Here is a 20,763-nt window from a genome sequence, read left to right as displayed (position 1 = left end):
AAGGCTCCATTTTTGGATCACCATCTTAAACCACTTTACACAGTTCTGTAAAGGACACACTGGAGTCTATCTGACACTTCATGTTGACCTGATGTTCACCTTCTGCAGTCCTCATTTTAACAATCACAAACCATTTATCTCCCATCGGCCTGACTGAACCAAGCTGTTGTGTGGTGTAGAGTGATTCATCAGAATTTTTGACTAATATCACTCCAATGGCCAACTGTTTGATCTGCTTCCTTTTATCTACTTGCTTCTTACAGTCAGAACATCGCTTTCCTCAAGCTGGTCACACATTCTCCTCCTGTATGTGCTGTTCTCCATGTGATGTTTTACATCCTCCCTTTCCTCAGTGATTATTCTGCCCTTTAGACTTTGGAGTATCAGACAAAACAGTTGAAGCCTATTTACAGCCTCAGTACCTTTGCACAAGGACAGAGTACATTTCTTCTCTCTTAGTTTTCCCTGGAGTGTCGGAGGCTGAGGGGTGACCTGATAGAGGTTTATAAAATCATGAGGGGCATGGACAGGGTAAATAGACAAGATTGTTTCCCTGGGTTGGGCAAGTCCAGAAATAGAGGGCTTAGGTTTAGGGTGAGAGAGGAAAGATTTAAAAGGGACCTAAGGGGCAAATTTAGAGGGGTATGGGTCATATACTGGCAAATGGGACTAGATTAATTTAGGATATCTGATTGGCATGGGCATGTTGGACCAAGTGGTCTATTTCCGTGCTGTACAGCTCTATGGCTCACTGACTATAACGGACATGCTCCCTCTGTGGGATCTCATATGCCACATGTAACCCTGTCTTTAATTCGAGTGTCTTTTAGCTGTGAGCGTTCACGAGGTTCTGTGCCCTTATTTATGAAGTCACATATTGAACAATGGCCTCTATATCACCTTGGGCCTTAGTATTTGAATATGTACCATTCATAAGTTACATTCAATTGGGGTTCAAAGTATGCCTTCAAGGCTTACAAAATGTTTGCAGTCTGTATTTTTTTCGGTTCTCCAGAGAAATTCAAGGTGAATTTAAATAGAAGCCCACATTGTTATAAGAGTATATCAATGCATAATTGCTCTGGCTTGTTAAACAGATCTGTTGCAGTTTTGTAATTTTGTCATTAAGCGTGGGAAAACTGCCAGTTCTGTTTGAGATCATCTTTCACTTAAAATGGAACTGGAAGAGAGAAAGTTACAACCATCGTGTCTTATCCAGTGTTTCACCAGGTCGTGTTTCTTGGTTTGATTTTCAGTTTCGTTCTGATTCTTGTAGCAGCTTTCATAGCCTGGAACATTCCTGTGTCTCTCTGACAATAGCTGTTATTTATTATAGCTCATCAATGTTAAATCTCAGCTTCTGACACCATGTTATGAGCTCCCAAGTCAATAAGCTGGTGTGTTCTGTGACTTCATTGAAATCGGTTGCAAGATGGCAGCCCCCAGTCAGTGCCTTATAAGACGAGTAGATATAGGAGCAGAATTAGGCCATTTGGACCATCAGATTCCTGATGAAGGGCTTATGCCGGAAACGTCGATTCTCCTGCTCCTCGGATGCTGCCTGACCTGCTGTGCTTTTCCAGCACCACTCTCTCGACTCTGATCTCCAGCATCTGCAGTCCTCACTTTCTCCCATTTGGCCCATCAAATCTACTCCACTAATTGACCATGGCAGAGGTCACAGGCTGCCACCAAGTCAGATTGTACATCGGAACAGATTTCATTTCCATCCTAAACATGTTGAACCAAATTTGGGCATTAGTTTTCAAGAGCTAAGACTCAATCATTCTGAGGAAAGGTCACCCAATGCAAAATGTTAACTCTGATTTCTCTCTACGGATGCTACAGGACCTGCTGAGCTTTACCAGCAATTTCTGTTTTTGTTCTTCAATCAATCTGTGCCTTCTGTAGAGATCAGAGGGCAACTATTAAAAGAGTCAACGTGCAAAGGGATAAGTTCATTGGTCACTGATGTTTCCTTGTAAAAATATGAGCAGAGCTCCTGAGAGATACTGGCCTAGTGGACAATGAGCCCTTTCCCCACCATTGATATTTACTTTGTTTGGCATGTGAGGAGTCAAGAAAACATTCAGGAAGCAATGTGACTGGAGAGAAGCAGACAAAACAGTGCTGCCAGACAGTGGGGCGTGTACTGGGCCTCCTGCTCCACATACCACTCACAATGACATGCATCAAGAAAGAAAGACTTACATACGTACACCACTTTTCAGAACCTCAGGGCATCTCTAAACTCTTTGCTGTGAGTGAAGTACTCCTTAAAGTGCAGTCAGTGTTGCAATGTAGGAAAACGTGACAGCCAATTTTGCACAGCAAGATCCCAGAACAATCAAGGACATAAAGAGCTGGGTAATCTGGGGTTTTCTCTTTGTAATTCCATCACTAATGAAACAGTTTCTGGTGATATTACAAAGTGCTGTAATGGCACCATACAGAGAGGGCAGGTGATGATTATGAAGTTAATGGATTTCACAAAGATCTGGGAGGGAGGGATGGATTTTAAAGAGGATGGAAGTTGGTGAAGGAAATGTGAAACATGTGGGCATGCGGGATATGCATCCTTCAGCAAAGGAGAAAGATTTGATTGTGATTATCAGCCGTTCACTAAACCTATCCCGGCAATGTCATGCTCGCTTTAATCAGGATTTAATCAAATCCTGGAATACAGCTGGAGAGCATTGGATTACAAATGGAAACAGATTCATTTAATCCTCAGCGATTCACTGGTGAACAGGGGTTTTGGTGAGTAGTTCCAGTCACCTGGGGCTAAGGTTCACTCTGGTCATGATGTGTCGACAGCATCGTAAACAGGAAACCCCCCCCCCCCCCCTCAGTTTCAACTGAGGCCTCAAACAAATATTTTCCTGAGGGTTTGCTTAGGCCTTTAAAGGACTCTCACCATCTTGTCCAGAGCTGCAGCACTCCCTGGTGTTCCTTGGTGACAAACACAGGCTCCTTCTTGCCAATGGGAACTCTCTGAGGCACCACTGTAAACCTGACCCAGGAGTTAGGCCAGAATACCAGTACAAAGGGGAGAATTCTGGTACAAGACTTATTAATACCTTTGCTTCTACTCAAACCCATTAACCCCTCAAATTGCACTAACATTCACCCTCCTCAGTTCACTTAGATTACAAAGTAATAAAAAGCTGGATATTAGTGCACCAAAAAGCAGTGGATACTGAGGAGCTTTGAAGCTCTTAAGACTAAGATCGAGAGACCTTGGTTAGGTAAGGATATCAGAGGATAGGGTGCAAAGGTGGCTCAATGGAGTGGAAGTGCAAATGAGTCCTTGCAGAGGACCTTCTCAGTTCAGAATAGCATCGCTCTGTTCCCCAGGTTCTTTCCCTCCTCCTGTGGGCTACAGGCATTTCATATTGAAATACAAATGTTTCCCAGTCACTGTACAGTGACAGTCAGGTGTCAGCTATCCCTCAGTGGTCTGGCACTTGCTTCCAATCTGAATTAAAGTTATGGATAAAAGCCCGGCCTTGCAATCTTCCTTTGAATGCCCTTCTAGAATTCCTCACATGACCTCCAACACATTTCAGCACCTCGTCCACCATCTCTAATATGTTTAGAACCACCAAAAAAGTGAGAAAAGCTCCATTTCTTTCTCAAAGTCCCAATGATTTTTCTTTCCCAGATTTGCTTGCAGCAGTGTTCTGGAAAGTTACCGAGAAATTAATTTGCGGAGACTCCTGTCCGTTTGATGGTACTAAAGTGGCTCTACTTAAGTGGCTTGTTGTTGATTATGTCATGGGATGTAGTCACACTGCTAGGCCAGCATTTGTTGCCCTTGAGAAGATGGAAATGACTTGTTTTCTTGAACTGTTGCAGTTTCTGTCGTGCACGGACACCCATAGTGCCAGCAGGAAGGGAATGCCAGGTTTTTGACCCAGAGACATTGAACGAACAATGATAAGTTTCCAGGTGAGGGTGGTGTGTGCCTTGAAACAGGCAATTGCAGGTGGATTGTGTTCCCATGTGTCTGCTACATTTGTCCTTCTTAATGGTAGAGGTCACGGATTTGGAAGGTGTTACTGAAGGAGCCTTGGTAAATTGCAGCAATGAATCTTATCTGAAAATGTGTTGCTGGAAAAGCGCAGCAGGTCAGGCAGCATCCAAGGAGCGGGAGAATCGACGTTTCGGGCATAAGCCCTTCTTCAGCCCTTATTCCTGAAGAAGGGCTTATGCCCGAAACGTTGATTCTCCTGTTCCCTGGATGCTGCCTGACCTGTTGCGCTTTTCCAGCAACACATTTTCAGCTCTGATCTCCAGCATCTGCAGTCCTCACTTTCTCCACAATGAATCTTATACTCGGTACATACTGTTGCTACTGTGCATCACTGGTGAACAGCTTCAAAGTTGCCAGATGAGGTATATATTCTTGTGAGTGAGCATTAACAGACTATATAAAACATAACTACTTACAAGACATAGTTAGAAAGTACAGTTCTCCGGAACCTTACAGACACGTTCCAATTCCAAGTGATCTTACATCACTATGTCAGAGCTCCTTTTGCACAGTTCAGTAGCTATTTTTAGACCTAATGTATGATTAAACTTATTTTTGGTAAATATATTTATTAGCAAATTTTTTTAACTTTACAAACATATAAAAGTATTGAAAAATACAATCAATAACAAATATCAATATAAGAAAAAGAAAAAAAACACAAATTACAATACAACTACTGTCTACTAACTACTAACCAACCCTATAATACAAAACAAACCCTAACACTGCAAAGCAACACCAATAAATAAGTAAATAACTAATGGATCAAAAATAAAATAAAGAAAAGTTAAAAAAAATCACAAAATACAGAACAGCTATGCTCGGCGTAAAGCTCCCAAACAAAGGAAGGGGAGCATTGTGTATATACCCGCATTAACTCAGGAGACCCCCTCCAGGGCCCAGGACTCGACAAATCTAACCATCCTGGTTAAACAAACGCCCTAGTTAAGATAACTGACAAATCTATATCCAAATAACCCAAGTAGGGCTGCCATGTCTTATTAAAGTGGTCTGTTGTGTGGTGCACCATGTTTGTAAAAAAAGTCCAAGGGAATGTGCTCCATAATTAATTTCTGCCATCCCAGCCAGCCCGGCGGGTTCTCAGACACCCAGTTCATCAGAATATTCTTCCATGCACAGTATGCAAGAACATTAAATAGTTTCTTCCCATGCCTGTCTGAAGATGATAAGTTCGATAGACCTAAGAGGAGAGATATTGGGTCTACTTTGACTTCAGTCCTCAATACCCTCCCTATCTCTCCCGCCACAGCGCTCCAGTAAACACGGAGCCTGTAGTATGTCCAGAAGCAATGGGTAAGAGTACCTACACTTATTTTACATTTGGGGCACACTGAAGATGCCCCTTATTACAACTTTGCCAGACGGTCTGGTGCCCTGTGCAGAACTTTTAACAGTGTAGCGCATGTGCTGTTACAGATTAAGATCTTTCGAGCATTCTCCCATATGTTCTCCCATGTTTCAGAAGAGATCTCCACTCCTAGTTCTTGCTCCCAGACCTCACATAACCGGTTAATATCCTGCCAAGCCCTGCCACCCAGCAGGCAATAGAGGGCACTAACCGAAAGGGTGCTTAAGGAACGTAGCAACAACCTCTCTGTGTGGGGCTTGCAGGGCTTAGTGAGAAGCGTAGTCTTCTTCTGGATGAAATCCCGAACCTGAAAAGAACGGAAAAGGTCTCTGCTGGGCAACCCGTATTTGCGGCTCAGTTGCTCAAAAGACATCATAACCTCTCCCTCAACAAGTCTCCCAAACTAGAAACTCCTCTCGCTGCCCATAGTTTGAACCCTGAGTCCATCATCCCTGGTCGGAACCCAGGCATGCCAACTATAGGTGTGTGTGGCGAAGTCTTGGATAAACAACCCTCACTCTGACGCATCGCCCTCCAAGCCTTATCTGTACTAATGCCAATGGGGTTCCAGCAATGGTACATAACTGTCCTCACCTTATCCATGAACAACAGGTTAATAAGAGGGCACTTTGCCTGGGAAGCCTCAATATCCAGCCATATTGAGGTTGGATCATTACCTACCCAATTGCAGACAAAGGACAGCAGGGAACTCAGTTGATATCTCCTAATGTCCGGGAAATCAACTCCTCCCCCTCCTTCAGGCAACTGCAATTTAGTAAGTTTGATGAGGGGCCGCCCATGATGCCAGACAAAGGAACCAAATCACCCCATAAGCTTCTGCAGCGTTGACCTGGGAAACATTATCGGGAGCATACACATGGGATAAAGCAAACGAGGAAGAACATTCATCTTAATGAGAGATATTCGGCCCAGCCATGAAATTGGAAGAACCTCCCATCTCTGGAGATCTCACCTAATATTGTCGAGCAAGTGAGCAAAGTTAGTCCGAAATAACAGATCAAACTTGAGGGGAATAAAAATACCTAGGTACCAGAACCCTGCCCGTGACCACTTAAAAGGGAACTTAGAGCCATCTTCAACTTCTGGCACATCCTTAAGGTTTCCCAAAGGCAGAGCATCTGATTTTGCAAGGTTAATCTTATATCTTGAAATAGCCCCAAATGAATTGATACGTTGCATCAAATGGGGTACAGAGGTCATCGGGTTCAATAAAAACAGAAGGACATTATCCGCATACAGTGTAACCTTGTGTCCCCTCGATCCCACTTCCAGAACGGTTATGTGGATGTTCTGACGAATGGCCTCTGCCAGCGGCTCTATCACCAACGTAAACAACAACGGTGAGAGGGGGCAGCCTTGCCAACTACCCCTACCAATCGTAAAATTCCCAGACCTCACCCCGTTGGTGATGACTGCGGCCAGAGGGTGGCGATATAAAACCTCCACCCACCTAGCAAAGACTCCACCCAACCCAAACTGTTCTAAGACATAAAAAGGATACGGCCATTCCACCCGGTCAAATGCTTTCTCTGCATTTAAGGAAATCACCAACCCCTGAATCGATGGTTGCTGACAAACTTAGACCATATTCAGCAACCTTCTAATATTATTAGAGGACCTACAGCCCCTTATAAAGCCTGACTGGTCCTCTTTAACAACATGGGCAACACCTTTTCCAATCTCAGCGCCAGGATCTTCGACAGAATCTTGAAATCTGAATTTAATAGAGAGATGGGCCTGTATGAGGCACAATCCTCAGGAACCTTCCCCTTCTTAAGAATTAGGGAAATATTAGCTTCTCTCAAAGATATTGGTAGGCATTCATGCATATCGGAGTGATGGTACATCTCCAACATCAGCCCTGACAGAATCCCTATAAACTCCTTATAAATCTCACCCGGAAGACCATCAGGGCCAGGCGCTTTCCCACTCTGAAGTGGCCTAGCTGTCTCCTGTATTTCCTGAACTGTCAAGGGAGCATTAAGGAGAGAGGCCTGTTCCAAGGTTACCTCTGGGAGGTCCAGGTTCTTAAAAAAGGTCTCCATTTTAGCCCTCCTGTCTTCGCAACCTTCAGACCGATACAATTCAGAGTAAAAGCTCCGAAAAGCCTCGTTAATCTTTTTAGCATCGTATGTAAGGACCCCGGCTCTGTCTCTGATTGCAGTGATGGATTTGGGAGCACACTTTTTCCTAGTCAGGTACGCTAAATACTTTCCTGGCCTATCCCCATATTTGAACAGCCTTTGTCTAGCAAAGCAAGTTATTTCTTTGCGTTTTGTGCCAGTATTGAATTCAAGGCAGCCCGGACAGCCATGATCCACTGTAGCTTAGTCACCGAAGGCCGCGCAAAATGTGCTGCCTCGGCAGCTATCAACCACGTCTCAAGTAGACGCTGCTGTTCCTCCTTCTGTCGTTTCCGGCTAGCCAAATAGGAAATAGCTAATCCCCTAGCAAAGGCCTTAGCGGTCTCCCATAGCATGGACGGACTACTAGCCATGCCTGAATTGATAGTCAAGAATTCCTGAAACTCCTTCAAAAGGTATTCCACAAATTTGGAATCCTTAAGGAGAAAAGGGTCCAAATGCCAATGCCGCAAACCTAGCCCTTCACTCTTGGCCTTAACCTCCAAATATACCGCCGCCTGATCGGAGATAGCTATATTCCCAATTTTATAACCCATAATCCAATCCAGAAGGGCCGAGGGAGCCAGAAAGAGGTCAATCCTCGTGTGACATTTATGTGAGTTTGCAAAAAAGGTGAAGTCCCTACCGGTAGGGTGAAGACATCTCCAAATATACACCAGCCCCAACTCCTCGCATAAGTCAACCACCTGCTTGGCTGTGTAGAAATAGTTGGGGCCCACAAGGCATCCTGTCCACTGTTGGATCCAAAAGATAATTAAAATCCCCCCCTATAATAATGTGCTGTGTTCCAAAAGCACTCAACTTAGAGAAAGCACAAATCAAATATTTGAGGGGATGCGCCGGAGGACAGTAGACATTTAAAATGCCATATTCTTCCCCATGTATCAGGGCTTTAAGTATCACAAACCGTCCCTGCTCACCTTTCACCTGCTCTAATAATGTGAACGGAAGACTTTTCTGAATAAGTACCGCCACACCCCTACTCTTAGGAGTAAAGGATGAAAAGAATACCTGGTCACAACCCCCCTGTTGTAATTTCAGATGTTCTCCATCATCAAGATGGGTTTCCTGCAACAAAGCAATATCAAACCTTTCCTTCTTCAGGCTAGAAAGCACTTTTTTCCTTTTAACAGGCGAATGACTTCCTTTAATGTTCCAGGTGCACCATTTAATAAGACACTTAGCCATATCCCCTTTCAGATATCCTTGAACCCCTCAGAGGGAGAACCCTGCTTACAAAGTGCCAAGTACAAGTAAATAAAGACTCATAGAGTCGAAGAACTATATATACAAAAACTACTCTATCATAACTATAAACAACTATTACTACCAAAAAACCATAAAGAAAACCAACTATAAAACTTTGAATGGAAGGCTCTTCCCCCTGCCCATAGGGGGCACTCACCCTACCCATCCCCTCCTTCACAGTTCCTTCAAACCCGGACTGTGCCCCAGCCTTAGGCCAGAAAAAAAACAAGGAGATGATCCTTAAATCAACACAAAAAAGACCAAGTCAGGATGAGCACTCCACCCATCCCTGGCTTCATGTCACCCCGACTTGTGACTAAAAGAGAAACAGAACAAACAAACAAAAAAGGGGGGAGAGACAACAAAGAACATCCACAAAATATCCCATCAGAAAATCCAGTTATCAAAAAAGAGGAATAACTGATTCCAAGGAATTTTGCCACGTTTCCAAAAAAAAAGAAATTATTAGGGAGAAAGAAAGGAATAAAAAACGGGAAGGGAAAACATGGGGAAAGAAGGAAAAGAGAACAAACATTAACCATATTCTTCAGGCCAATCCGTCTATTTTAAAGTGTCTAGGAAGTTTTTAGCCTTATCCGCCGAGTCAAATGTACAAACTGAGTCCTTGTGGCTGAAACGAAGCACTGTGGGGTATCTCATGGAGTACTGGATACCCAGATTCCTCAGCCTCTTTTTAACTTCATCGAAGGACTTCCTCTTTCGAATTACAGCTGCAAAGAAATCCTGGAAAAACATGATTTTTGACCCCTTGTACAGCAGTGCCTGAGGATCATTTCCCAGTAATCTGGAAGCTTCTATGACATTTTGCTTGTCCTTATATGAATGGAAGTGCACTAGGACCGAGCAGGGGCGCTGCACCGGCCCTGACCTGTGCACTGTAACCTGATAAGCCCTTTCAATCTGCGGCCTGCTGGACTCCATGTGAAGGCCCAAAAACTTCGGCAGCCAGCTTTCAAAGAAGCTGACTGGCTGCTCACCTTCCTCACCTTCAGGGAGCCCCACAATTCGGAGATTTATCCTCCGACCTCGATTTTTGAGGTCGTCGATATGATTTCGCAAGGCCCGCACCCCTCACTCTAGCACCTGGATCTGACTGGATGAGGACTCCGTCGCAGCTTTCGAGGCCTTAGCTCAACCCTCCATCTCTTCCAGCCTCTCCCCGAGGCCCTGCATCTCCTGCTCATGCTTCTGCAGCATGGATGCGATAGGTTGGACCTGGGCACAAATCTCCCCACGGATCTCCTCAGTTGCAGCCCCAACTTTCAAGGTAAGTCTCTCCATCGCTGCAGCCAATTACTGTGAGTCTGTCAGGTCCCCGGGGGGGGGGAGTTCAGGAGAGGCTGCTGTTGCTGCAGTCTCTGGTATGCCTGGTGCTGCAGGGAAGTGTCCTCCCTGCTGCTGTTTGCTTGCTCCTTTTCCCTTTGGCATCCTTCCCACTCCCAAATATTAACAAATATGTGTTCTGTAAGGTTTTAAACTAATAATTCCACTGCATAAATTGGCCAGGAATGGCAAAAAACACCAGTACGCCTTGGCTGTTAGGCAGAGCTGTCCACAGCAGTCCCACAGCATCGCCACCATCTTGCCAAGTCCCCATGATTAAACATTTACTGTCTCCAATTTATTTTATAATATCCCCTTTAATATTTATATTTAACCAAGAACGATTAAATTTTTATTCCACCTACTTCGTGCACCATTCAATTTAGATTGAGACACTGGTCTCCGAGAGCATTCTCAGCTCTCTTGGATGGCATATAGGAAGCGTGGAGTCTCTTTCATTATCTAGGATAGTGGAGTTAGATGGCAGCTTCGCTACAGAATAAAAACATTTCTAGAACTCCATTGGGAAGTAAAAGTGTATTGTTGTTAATGAAGGATCAGAATTAGGATCCATAAAATGTTCTTGTACTGGACCAGGCAGCAATTTGGTTTGGTTTGTTGCATACTTGTAAACCTTTCTTTCAAGCGATCATCCTTAAACTGCTCATAATCACCCTCTTCTCCCAAATACTCCACTGTAAACTTAAAAGAAGACTTTTGCTTTTACTTTAAAGACTGTCCTTTTAAGACCACAACATCATCACCTGTTGCATGTGAAAATTTTCTTCATGTAATGGCTCCCGGTGATTTTGGAATTCTGAACATTTCTGTGAAAGACAGCCATTTTCCTCTGTCAATATTATCTCTCTTGCTGCTACCCAGTTGTTGAGGGAACACTCTCCAGTGAGCACATGGCATGTTAATGAGACACATTCGTACACTCCAGCTACTAGTAATGCAGCTCATTGATTCCTGAATGTTGACCATTGGCACTTGGATTAAAGCATATCCTTTTCCCTGGATAACATCTATTAACTGTTTGTAGTTGTTGGACTTCCACTTAATGATCCATTTCTGAGGTTTGAACTTTTTTTCTGTGAATTGTCAAGTTCAAGATGTGTGTGATTCTAAAGATGCATTGCATATATTTGGCTTCTGCTAATGCAGGTACAGCATCCTCCACCTTACGTGAAGCTTAATGAATCAGCACTGGAGCTCTGAGACCATTTTTTGAATAACTGAAGATTTCTGTCTAACCCCATCACCCCCATTTCTTTGCTGGCTGTATAATGCTTTTTCATAGAGTCATAGAGATGTACAGCATGGAAACAGACCCTTCAGTCCAACCCGTCCATGCCGATCAGATATCCCAATCCAATCTAGTCCCACCTGCCAGCACCCGGACCATATCCCTCCAAACCCTTCCTATTCATATACCCATCCAAATGCCTCTTAAATGTTGCAATTGTACCAGCCTCCACCACATCCTCTGGCAGCTCATTCCATACACATACCAGTCTCTGCATGAAAAAGTTGTCCCTTAGGTCTCTTTTATATCTTTTCCCTTCACCCTAAACCTATGCCCTCTAGTTCTGGACTCCCCGACCCCAGGGAAAAGACTTTGCCTATTTATCCTATCCATGCCCCTCAGAATTTTGTAAACCTCTATAACGTCACCCCTCAGCCTCCGACGCTCCAAGGAAAACAGCCCCAGCCTGTTCAGCCTCTCCCTATAGCTCAAATCCTCCAACCCTGGCAACATCCTTGTAAATATTTTCTGAACCCTTTCAAGTTTCACAACATCTTTCCGATAGGAAGGAGACCAGAATTGCACACAATATTCCAACAGTGGCCTAACCAATGTCCTGTACAGCCACAACATGACCTCCCAACTCCTGGACTCAATACTCTGACCAATAAGAGAAAGCATACCAAACATCTTCTTCACTATCCTATCCTATCTACCTGTGACTCCACTTTCAAGGAGCTATGAACCCTGCACTCCAAGGTCTCTTTGTTCAGCAACACTCCCTAGGACCTTACCATTAAGTGTATAAGTCCTGCTAAGATTTGCTTTCCCAAAATGCAGCACCTCGCATTTATCTGAATTAAACTCCACCTGCACTTCTCAGCCCATTGGCCCATTTGGTCAAGATCCTGTTGTAATCTGAGGTAACCCTCTTCGCTGTCCACTACACCTCCAATTTTGGTGTCATCTGCAAACTTACTAACTGTACCTCTTATGCTCGCATCCAAGTCATTTATGTAAATGACAAAAAGTAGAGGACCCAGCACCGATCCTTGTGGCACTTCACTGGTCACAGGCCTCCAGTCTGAAAAGCAACCCTCTACCACCATCCTCTGTCTTCTACCTTTGAGCCAGTTCTATATCCAAATGGCTAACTCTCCATGTATTCCATGTGATCTAACCTTGCTAATCAGTCTCCCATGGGGAACCTTGTCGAACGCCTTACTAAAGTCCATATAGATCACATCTACTGCTCTGCCCTCATCAATCTTCTTTGTTACTTCTTCAAAAAAGTCAATCAAGTTTGTGAGACATGATTTCCCACGCACAAAGCCATGTTGACTATCCCGAATCAGTCCTTGCCTTTCCAAATGCATGTACATCCTGTCCCTCAGGATTCCCTCCAACAACTTGCCCACCACTGAGGTCAGGCTCACCGGTCTATAGTTCCCTGGCTTGTCTTTACCGCACTTCTTAAACAGTGGCACCACGTTTGCCAATCTCCAGTCTTCCGGCACCTCACCTGTGACTATCGATGATACAAATATCTCAGCAAGAGGCCCAGCAAGCACTTCTCTAGCTTCCCACAGAGTTCTCGGGTACACCTGATCAGGTCCTGGGGATTTATCGATGCGTGTGTTATCTTTGGTGTGCTCAACATCTGAAAACAAAACAATTTTAAAGATACACATTAGATTGACTTAATAAGTAGCATAATCATTAGGAATAATGTGCAAGGTTTGGCAATCTCTCTTCCATTGTGGAAATTATCACATGAATCTGCATTCTTATTTTAATAACACCTGTGCTCTTATTTTGAATAGAGGGTAGTCTAAGATTTTTTTACCTTAAGTTTCTTTTGGCCTCCAAAACGATGAAGACATCCGTCTTTTATCCAATTTAAGATCACTCCTCTTGCCATTGACCATGATTTCTGAATACCAGAATCTGCCTTGCATGGCTGTGCATTCAGACGAACTGAAACCTTGCAGTGGGCCCAGCAAAACCCCAGTAAGGATTTATCCCTGTTGCTGAGACCCACAGTCTGCTGTGGCCCATGTTTAATTTACTGTGCTGCTTCTGTAAACTGTGCCATGGTCCCTCTCCATTGGCACTCTATAACCGTCTGTTAAACTGGCTGGACTGACAACCTGGTTCCTTAATGGTATCAACAGCACACTTTTTTTCATACTTTGGTTATGTTCTGAATGTTAATTTCTTCCCTATTCCTGTAAGTAACTCTGATTTACTGTAATGCCTTACTCATTAATTTTTTTCTTCTTTCCTTGAATATTCTCTGCATTTGTTTTAAAAACCAGCTTTTGCGTGGACTTTCCCTCTGCACTGGTCTGTGTCCATTTGGGCCCTCACTGCTTCCTGTCACCCCCTACTCAGTTTCTCTTCCAGGGTCAGATTGCTGGCTTGGCGTTGCGCTTTGCCCAGAACACAATTCTGCAGATGGGCTTCACTCTGAGAAATAAATAGACAACTTTGCCATCTGCCTCTGAATCAGGTCACCACCATTTAGTAAGATGCAGTCTTTATGCTGGTGAGTGGACATTTTCAGGTTTTATTGAACATAACTATTTACAAGGCATGGTAAGCAAGGCAACGTCTGGAAACATACAGGCTCAGTCTCCAGCTTCATCTGATCACTTGACATAGCTGTTTTTGTAAATGCTGTGTAGGTTCTCATAGAACAAAGGCATGTTAACTCTTTATTCCATAATAGGATGAAAATCAAGTGCCTACTTTCTCTTGATGATGCTGAGCTTCTTGAGTGTTGTTGGAGTTGCACCCATCCAGGTAGGTGCAGGGTATTTTTGTCACACTGTTGGCTTTTGCCTTGTAGATGGTGGTCAGGGTTTGGGACGTCTATCACTCACCTCAAAGTTCCCAGTTTTGGAGCACAGAATCCTGGTGTATATTTCTGGTTTAGTACCGAGGGAAGGTTGCACTTATGGGGACATGGTGTTTCAGATGAAACCTTAAACCAAAGCCCTGTTTGCCCTTTCAGGTCAACGTAAAGTATCCCATGACACTATTTGCAGGAGACCAGGGGAGTTCTGCTGGAGGTGTCCTTAGGCCATTATTTAACCTTCATCCAAGACCTAAATCAGGTTATCCCCTCCCTTCCTTTTGCTTGTGGGAGCTCGGGAGAGGATTTCAAGACAGGGGGGAATATTTTTTACGGTGAGAGGAGAAAAACTTTAGAAAGGCATGAGGGGCAACATTTTTACAGGGAGTGATTCGGGTGTGGAATGAACTTCCAGAGGAAGTGGTGGATGCAGGTACAGCTACAATGGTTAAAAGATATTTGGATAAATCCATGAATAAAAATGTTTGGAGGGATTTAGGCCAAGAGTTAGGCCAAGAGTAGGCAGGTGTGACTCGCTTAGTTTGGGATAATGGTCAGCATGGACTGGTTAGACTGAAGGGTCTGCTTCAGTGCTGCATGACTCTATAAAAATTAGCTGCTGCATTTTCTACTTTACAACCATATATCAAAATACTTCCCTGGAGCACTTTGAAATGCTATGTAAATGCAAGTCTTTCTCTTTATTCCAATTCTCTCTTATTTGTTTCCTCTGATGTACTGCACTAAACTACATTAATTGATCTAACGTATTTGCTGTAACAAGTGGCTGTCCCTGTGGCCAAGATGGCATGGAGCTTTCATTCACTGTGCCTTCAGGCCATCACCATTTCTCACTCTGGCAATTCTATTTTCTTTGTAACAGACAGTAATTTCCCATCATTGCATTGTGTTCACAGGAAGGATGTGAAATGGTTCCAAGGATGAGGAACATCAGTTCTGAGGCTAGATTGAAGAAGTTCTGACTGCTCTCCAGAAAGAAAGGAAATCTAAGAGAGATTTTCAAAATCATGAGCAGGCTGTATAAACAGGTTCAAGAACAAGGAGGTATAGAATTACAACCATCTGCAAAAAAAGCAAAGGTGAACTGAGGGAAATCTTTTTCAAACAATTAGGGGATGGAATGCACTGCTTGGAAATGTGATGGAGGCAGGTTCACTTGAGGTATTCAAGTGGACGTTGGATGATTATTTATATGAAAATAATATGCAAGGGTATGGGGAAAAAGCAGGAGATTAGCACTAGGTAATGATGCTCATTGAACGAGCCAGTGCTGGTACAATGGGCTGAATGGCCTCCTTCCACACCATAATTCTTCTGTGATTCTATGATGTTTTACCTTGTGCTGTCACAGCAATACCTCAAGCAAATGAGAGCGAGATAGTAACCAATTCTATGACCACATTATTGAAGCCTGCTTTACTGGGCCGTACACCGAACGTGAGGAGGGGAAGAGGTGTCTGGTTACTGGTACATTTTAGAGACCAGATACAAAAGGAAACGAGAGAAGCATTGGGCAGCCAAGGGTTAAAATCCAGTTTGGCTTCCACAAGCTGAGAGAAAAACTCCGAATGAGAAAAGATAAAAGAGCTTCTGCTGCTGCCTGAATATTGTGTGCTCAGTCTCCCTAAACCCTGACTAATTAACAAGAAGAAAACATTTAAATGACTTCTTCTCTTCTTTGTACAATTTTCTACGAAGAAAGGACAGCTTTTAAAAAACACACGCACGCAATGCAACCTTTTATGAATATAAGCGACACCTTAACAGCCGTGAATTCACTGTATGGGCCAAGAACAAGGAGACAATTTTACTAGATAATAGCCTATCATGGAAGATACAATTTAAATTAAAAAATGCAATTTTCACCTTGGGTTGAACAAATGATTACAATTTCTATACAAATTAAGGCATCCAGCTTGTGTCTCAGTACCTTTATCACACCATAAAATATGACATTATTACCATGAAATACATTTTCAAATATTTTTGATTTTGGCGATTGCTTTTAAATACAATCAGCCGAGTATCACTTACCTTCTGGGGGGGGGGGTTATCATAGTCACGAGGGGGAAAGCAATGAAAGTCTGGTGAGATTAAAGTAAATCAGAAGAAAATTTTAAACTAAATTACCACTCCTCAACTAAAAAGCTGCTGTTTGTATCTCATGGGAACAAATCAGCTCCCTTATCTTCAGCTTGAGATCTTACCCCATCAACCATTGACTTTTTCTTCCCTCTCCTTGATTTTATATCGAAGATTGTTTTTAACCTTTTCTGTGAACATTCAGCGCGATTAAACGAGTTGTTGGGGTAGATACAGAAACGATCTCCTCATCGGAGGTGGATCTGAACAATGGAGTCTAACCTTCAAACTAAAGTTAGACAGTTAAGGGATAATAATGTTTTACGGTCGTAGTTCAATGAGGAAAGAATTATGGGTTCAAGCCACCTTCGAAAGACTTAAATACATAATTCAAATTGATACTCAATTACAATGGGTAAGCATCCCTTTGTTATACCTAGACTCAAGTATTCCAATGCACTTCCAGGTTTTACTTAAATTTTAAAAATATACTTTATTCATAAAAAATTCTTTATACCCATCCATAATCACTAAAGCAATTCAGTTCTATACAGTGGCATACGAATAAACAAACAAACATTGGAGTTTAACTCTATCCATCAAAAAAACCCCAAGGCATTTGTTACTTGTACAAGACTGTATATACATATAGGTGAAAGTGGGTACTACAGATTAGAGTCAAGAATAGAGTGTTGCTGGAAAAGCACAACAGGTCAGGCAGCATCCAAGGAGCAGGAAAATCGACGTTTCGGAAAAAACTCTTCAGAGGCACAGGGAGCGTCTGATAACTGAACAGACCCCCCCCCCCCCCCATTTAACTTCAGCAGAAAGACCTTAAATGGTGGTCTTTCCCCACTGCGCCTTGGCAGTAGCTGCCCCAAGCTTTAGTGTTTCTCTCAGTATATAGTCCGGGATGTTGGAATGCTCCAGTATATTACACTTGGTCAAGGTCAACCTCCTTGCTCTGGAAGACCGACAAGTTTCGGGCAGACCACTGAGCATCTATCACTGAGTTGAGGGTCCTCCAGGTGCAAATAATGTCTGTCTCAATGTGTGTCCCAGGGAACAGACCGTAGAGCACAGAGTCCTGTGTCACTGAGCTGCTCAGGACAAACCTCAACAAAAGCCACTGCATCTTCCTCCAGAATTCCTTTGCAAAGGAACATTCCAGAAGGAGATGTGTAACAGGCTCCCCTCCCCCTCCTCACAGCTGCTTCAAGGGCAGCATGTGGTGGTGCAGAGAGTCCAGGCATACATGAAGGGTCGCACAGGTAGTGCCCTTCTCACCACCACCCAGCAATATCTTGATGCCTGTTGGAAAGCTCTGGACACACCCTTTCCTTTGCCCACACTGCTGCCACTCCCTAATGGACTTGTGGTCAATTTCTCCACAAAGGACAGGTGATATGTTACACTCCAACCATTCGGAGCATTCCACACCAAGACCAGACCCATCCTTTACAACACTGGGGATGTAGTGACACTTGATTCTGTACCGAGGGTCTCGGCATAGCTTGATGCAGCCACACACAAAGATGGCCAACAGGATGAGGGCGGCGTTGGGTACTTTCATCCCCCTACTTACCCACGGTTTGTATATGGTGCCCCTGTGGACACGGTTCATCTTAGACCTCCAGATGAAGTGGAAGATGATTCAAGTGACTGCAATGGCACAGGTTTGGGGAATGAGCCAGACCTGCACCACATACAACAGAGAGATGATCAAGTTTTTACCTACAATGGAGAGGGAGCAGTGCTCCCAAAAGACCAGTTTCTGCCTCACCTTGGCGATGCGCTGCTCCCAAGACTTTGCACACATCCCTCCCCCTCCGAACCAAACTCCCAGCACCTTCAGTTAATCAATCCTGATGGTGAAGGGGATAAAGGATCAGCTGGCCCAGCTAGTATCCTGCATTCTACCCCATGTTAACTTGAAGTCATCTAAATCTCTGCTGACTGTGTCTTAATGTGCAGCAGATCCTGTTCCCCTTCACCTTTGTGCTTACTGACCGATATTGGCTCCCAGTAAAGCAACATCTCGACTTTAAAATCTTCATCCTTTCTTCAAATCCTTCTGTGCCTCTAACTCTCCCTGTCTCTGAAATATCCTGCAGCCCCACAATCCCCTGAGATATCTGCCCTCCTTTAGCTATGGCCTCTTGTGTGTTCTCAATTTGATTTGTTTGTGGGAGCTTGCTGTACTGGACTCCGTGGACCATACTCCCACCCACAGCCATTCTGTTGTCTCAAGCTCCTTGGACAATCATTAGATCTACACATCATTGCACACTCATTTAACTCTGTATACACCCATTCAATCCTATGAACCTTTGCATACAGACTCTGCACACCCTCACACATTCAAAAAACTTTACTCTCTTGGACTGCATAAACCCTTCTGTAGTTATTAGACCCCATACACCATGGCACATGCATTGAACTCTGTATACACATATTAAATCATGTGTGCCCTTTCACAATCAATCAGCCCTGTACACCCTCGCATATTCCGAAGAACTTGTATACCCTTGCATACTCAATAGACCCCATATACTCGCCTCAGGTGACTGACTGTGTGGAGTTTGCACGTTCTCCCCGTGTCTGCGTGGGTTTCCTCCGGGTGCTCCGGTTTCCTCCCACAGTCCAAAGATGTGCAGGTCAGGTGAATTGGCCATGCTAAATTGCCCGTAGTGTTAGGTAAGGGGTAAATGTAGGGGTATGGGTGGGTTGCGCTTCGGCGGGGCGGTGTGGACTTGTTGGGCCGAAGGGCCTGTTTCCACACTGTAATGTAATCTAATCTAAACTCTAATTGGTCTCTTGTGAGATAATTACATGTAACTTAAATGCAATGGTACGTTGATGACGCCAAGTTTAACCTCACACTATCTTTCTTGATCCCTCCACTGTCTCAAATTTGTCACATTGCCTGTCCAATATCCTATACTGAACAAGGAGAGATTTCCACAAATTCAATACTGAGATGACCAAAGCCACAAACTCTGTTCTCTGGTCACCAACTGTACACCACTCTGCGGTAACTGACCCAATGTTCACAAATCCTGCCACCAACCCCCTCCTGACTTTCTGCTGAGCTTCTGAGCCCATACCCTTCCATTAGCAAGGCCTCCGAATTCTATCTCTGTATCCCTGCCTGACACTGTCTCTGTCTCAGCTCATCTGCTGCAGAAAGTGTCATCCATGACTGTTCCGACCTACACATGACTGTCCTGCCATCTCCCAGTCGCTGCAGAAACATCAGTTCATTCAAACCGAAGCTGCCAATTGCCGTGTTACATCAAGTCCCATTTAAGACACTGTCCTTATTTACACTGACCTTGATCACCTTAAATTGAAAAATCTGATCCTTTTTTTACCTCCAAATCCCTCCATGCCTCACTCCCTCCTCATCTCTGTAACCTCCATCAGCCCAGAGTCAACTGGTGTTTTCATGTTTCCAGCTTATGTCCATCGCTGATTTTCACCACTTCACCACGGGCATCCGAGGTCGTGAACTCTGGAATCTCCACTCTTTCTCTTTTCCTTCAAGGGCCTGCTAATTACATCATGCCTCTTGGCTTACTGTCGCCATTCGAAACCTGGAGTAATAGAGCAAAGTCAGCAGAGAGAGGGTTAAAAGGTTCAGCTAATGATGACTGCCTCTTCACAGCTAGCCCCTGTAGAGTTCACGAGAGAGAAAAAACTAATCTCGTGCTGGAAAGCCTGTGGACACTTTCTGCTGTCTGAAGCTCGTCTGTCACAGTCGAGGAGCTGTTTACGTATTCATAAGGAGTAAGGGGAATAAATGAATGGGTTCATTACAGCTTAAAGTGTTACTAATGGTGTGTACCTGACACACTGCACCTCCGAAAATCTAATGTGACACAGTGGAATATAAAAACCGATTGCTCAGCACAGCCCAGTGAGGCCAGGAGCAGCCAATGGAACCTTCCCATCAGCTCCTCATTCTGCATTCACTAAACCCAATATTTACAATTCTTTTGCTATTATGTCCTACCAGGCCCTCATAGCCTGCTGTCACGACCTTAATATTAGCTGAAAATTGAGCTTCAGCTGCCTAACAGGAATTGGAGAATGTGAGTGGAATCACTTTCCTGTTAAACTATTGCTCTTTGCAGACAAAATGCATTGACTCATGATCTGAAAACTATCGACTGCCCCTCAACCAACCAGTGACATTCATATGGAACATGGGAGATAGATGTACAAAACTGCTGACCCCCAGTGTTGGGGTGTACAGTTCCCCCTCCCCTCCTGAAGGTGCTGACTCTCCCTGGGGTACAGCTCCCCCTCCCCTCCTGAAGGTGCTGTCTCTCCCTGGGATACAGCTCCCCCTCCTCTCCTGAAGGTGCTGACTCTCCCTAGGGTACA

At 44.1% G+C, this 20,763-nt stretch overlaps 1 long non-coding RNA gene across 1 annotated transcript in view; it reads right to left on the bottom strand.

Moving 5' to 3' along the window:
- Window positions 1-5,046: 5,046 nt before the first annotated feature.
- The window catches only part of LOC148139773 (uncharacterized), a 52,882-nt gene continuing 37,165 nt past the window's right edge, over window positions 5,047-20,763 (bottom strand). The window contains exons 2-4 of the long non-coding RNA XR_015753525.1: window positions 19,749-19,970; window positions 12,937-13,074; window positions 5,047-5,715 (exon numbers count right to left, since the gene is read on the bottom strand). This is a non-coding gene — a long non-coding RNA (uncharacterized LOC148139773). The remainder of the gene's footprint in view (window positions 5,716-12,936; window positions 13,075-19,748; window positions 19,971-20,763) is intronic.

The sequence above is a fragment of the Chiloscyllium plagiosum genome, unplaced genomic scaffold, assembly GCF_037043375.1.
Source record: "Chiloscyllium plagiosum isolate Xiang-an unplaced genomic scaffold, Cpla_swu_hap1 HiC_scaffold_37, whole genome shotgun sequence".
Classification (NCBI taxonomy): Eukaryota; Metazoa; Chordata; class Chondrichthyes; order Orectolobiformes; family Hemiscylliidae; genus Chiloscyllium; species Chiloscyllium plagiosum.
Note: the sequence above shows the minus strand (reverse complement) of the source record. Positions and strands in the feature narration are given on the sequence as shown.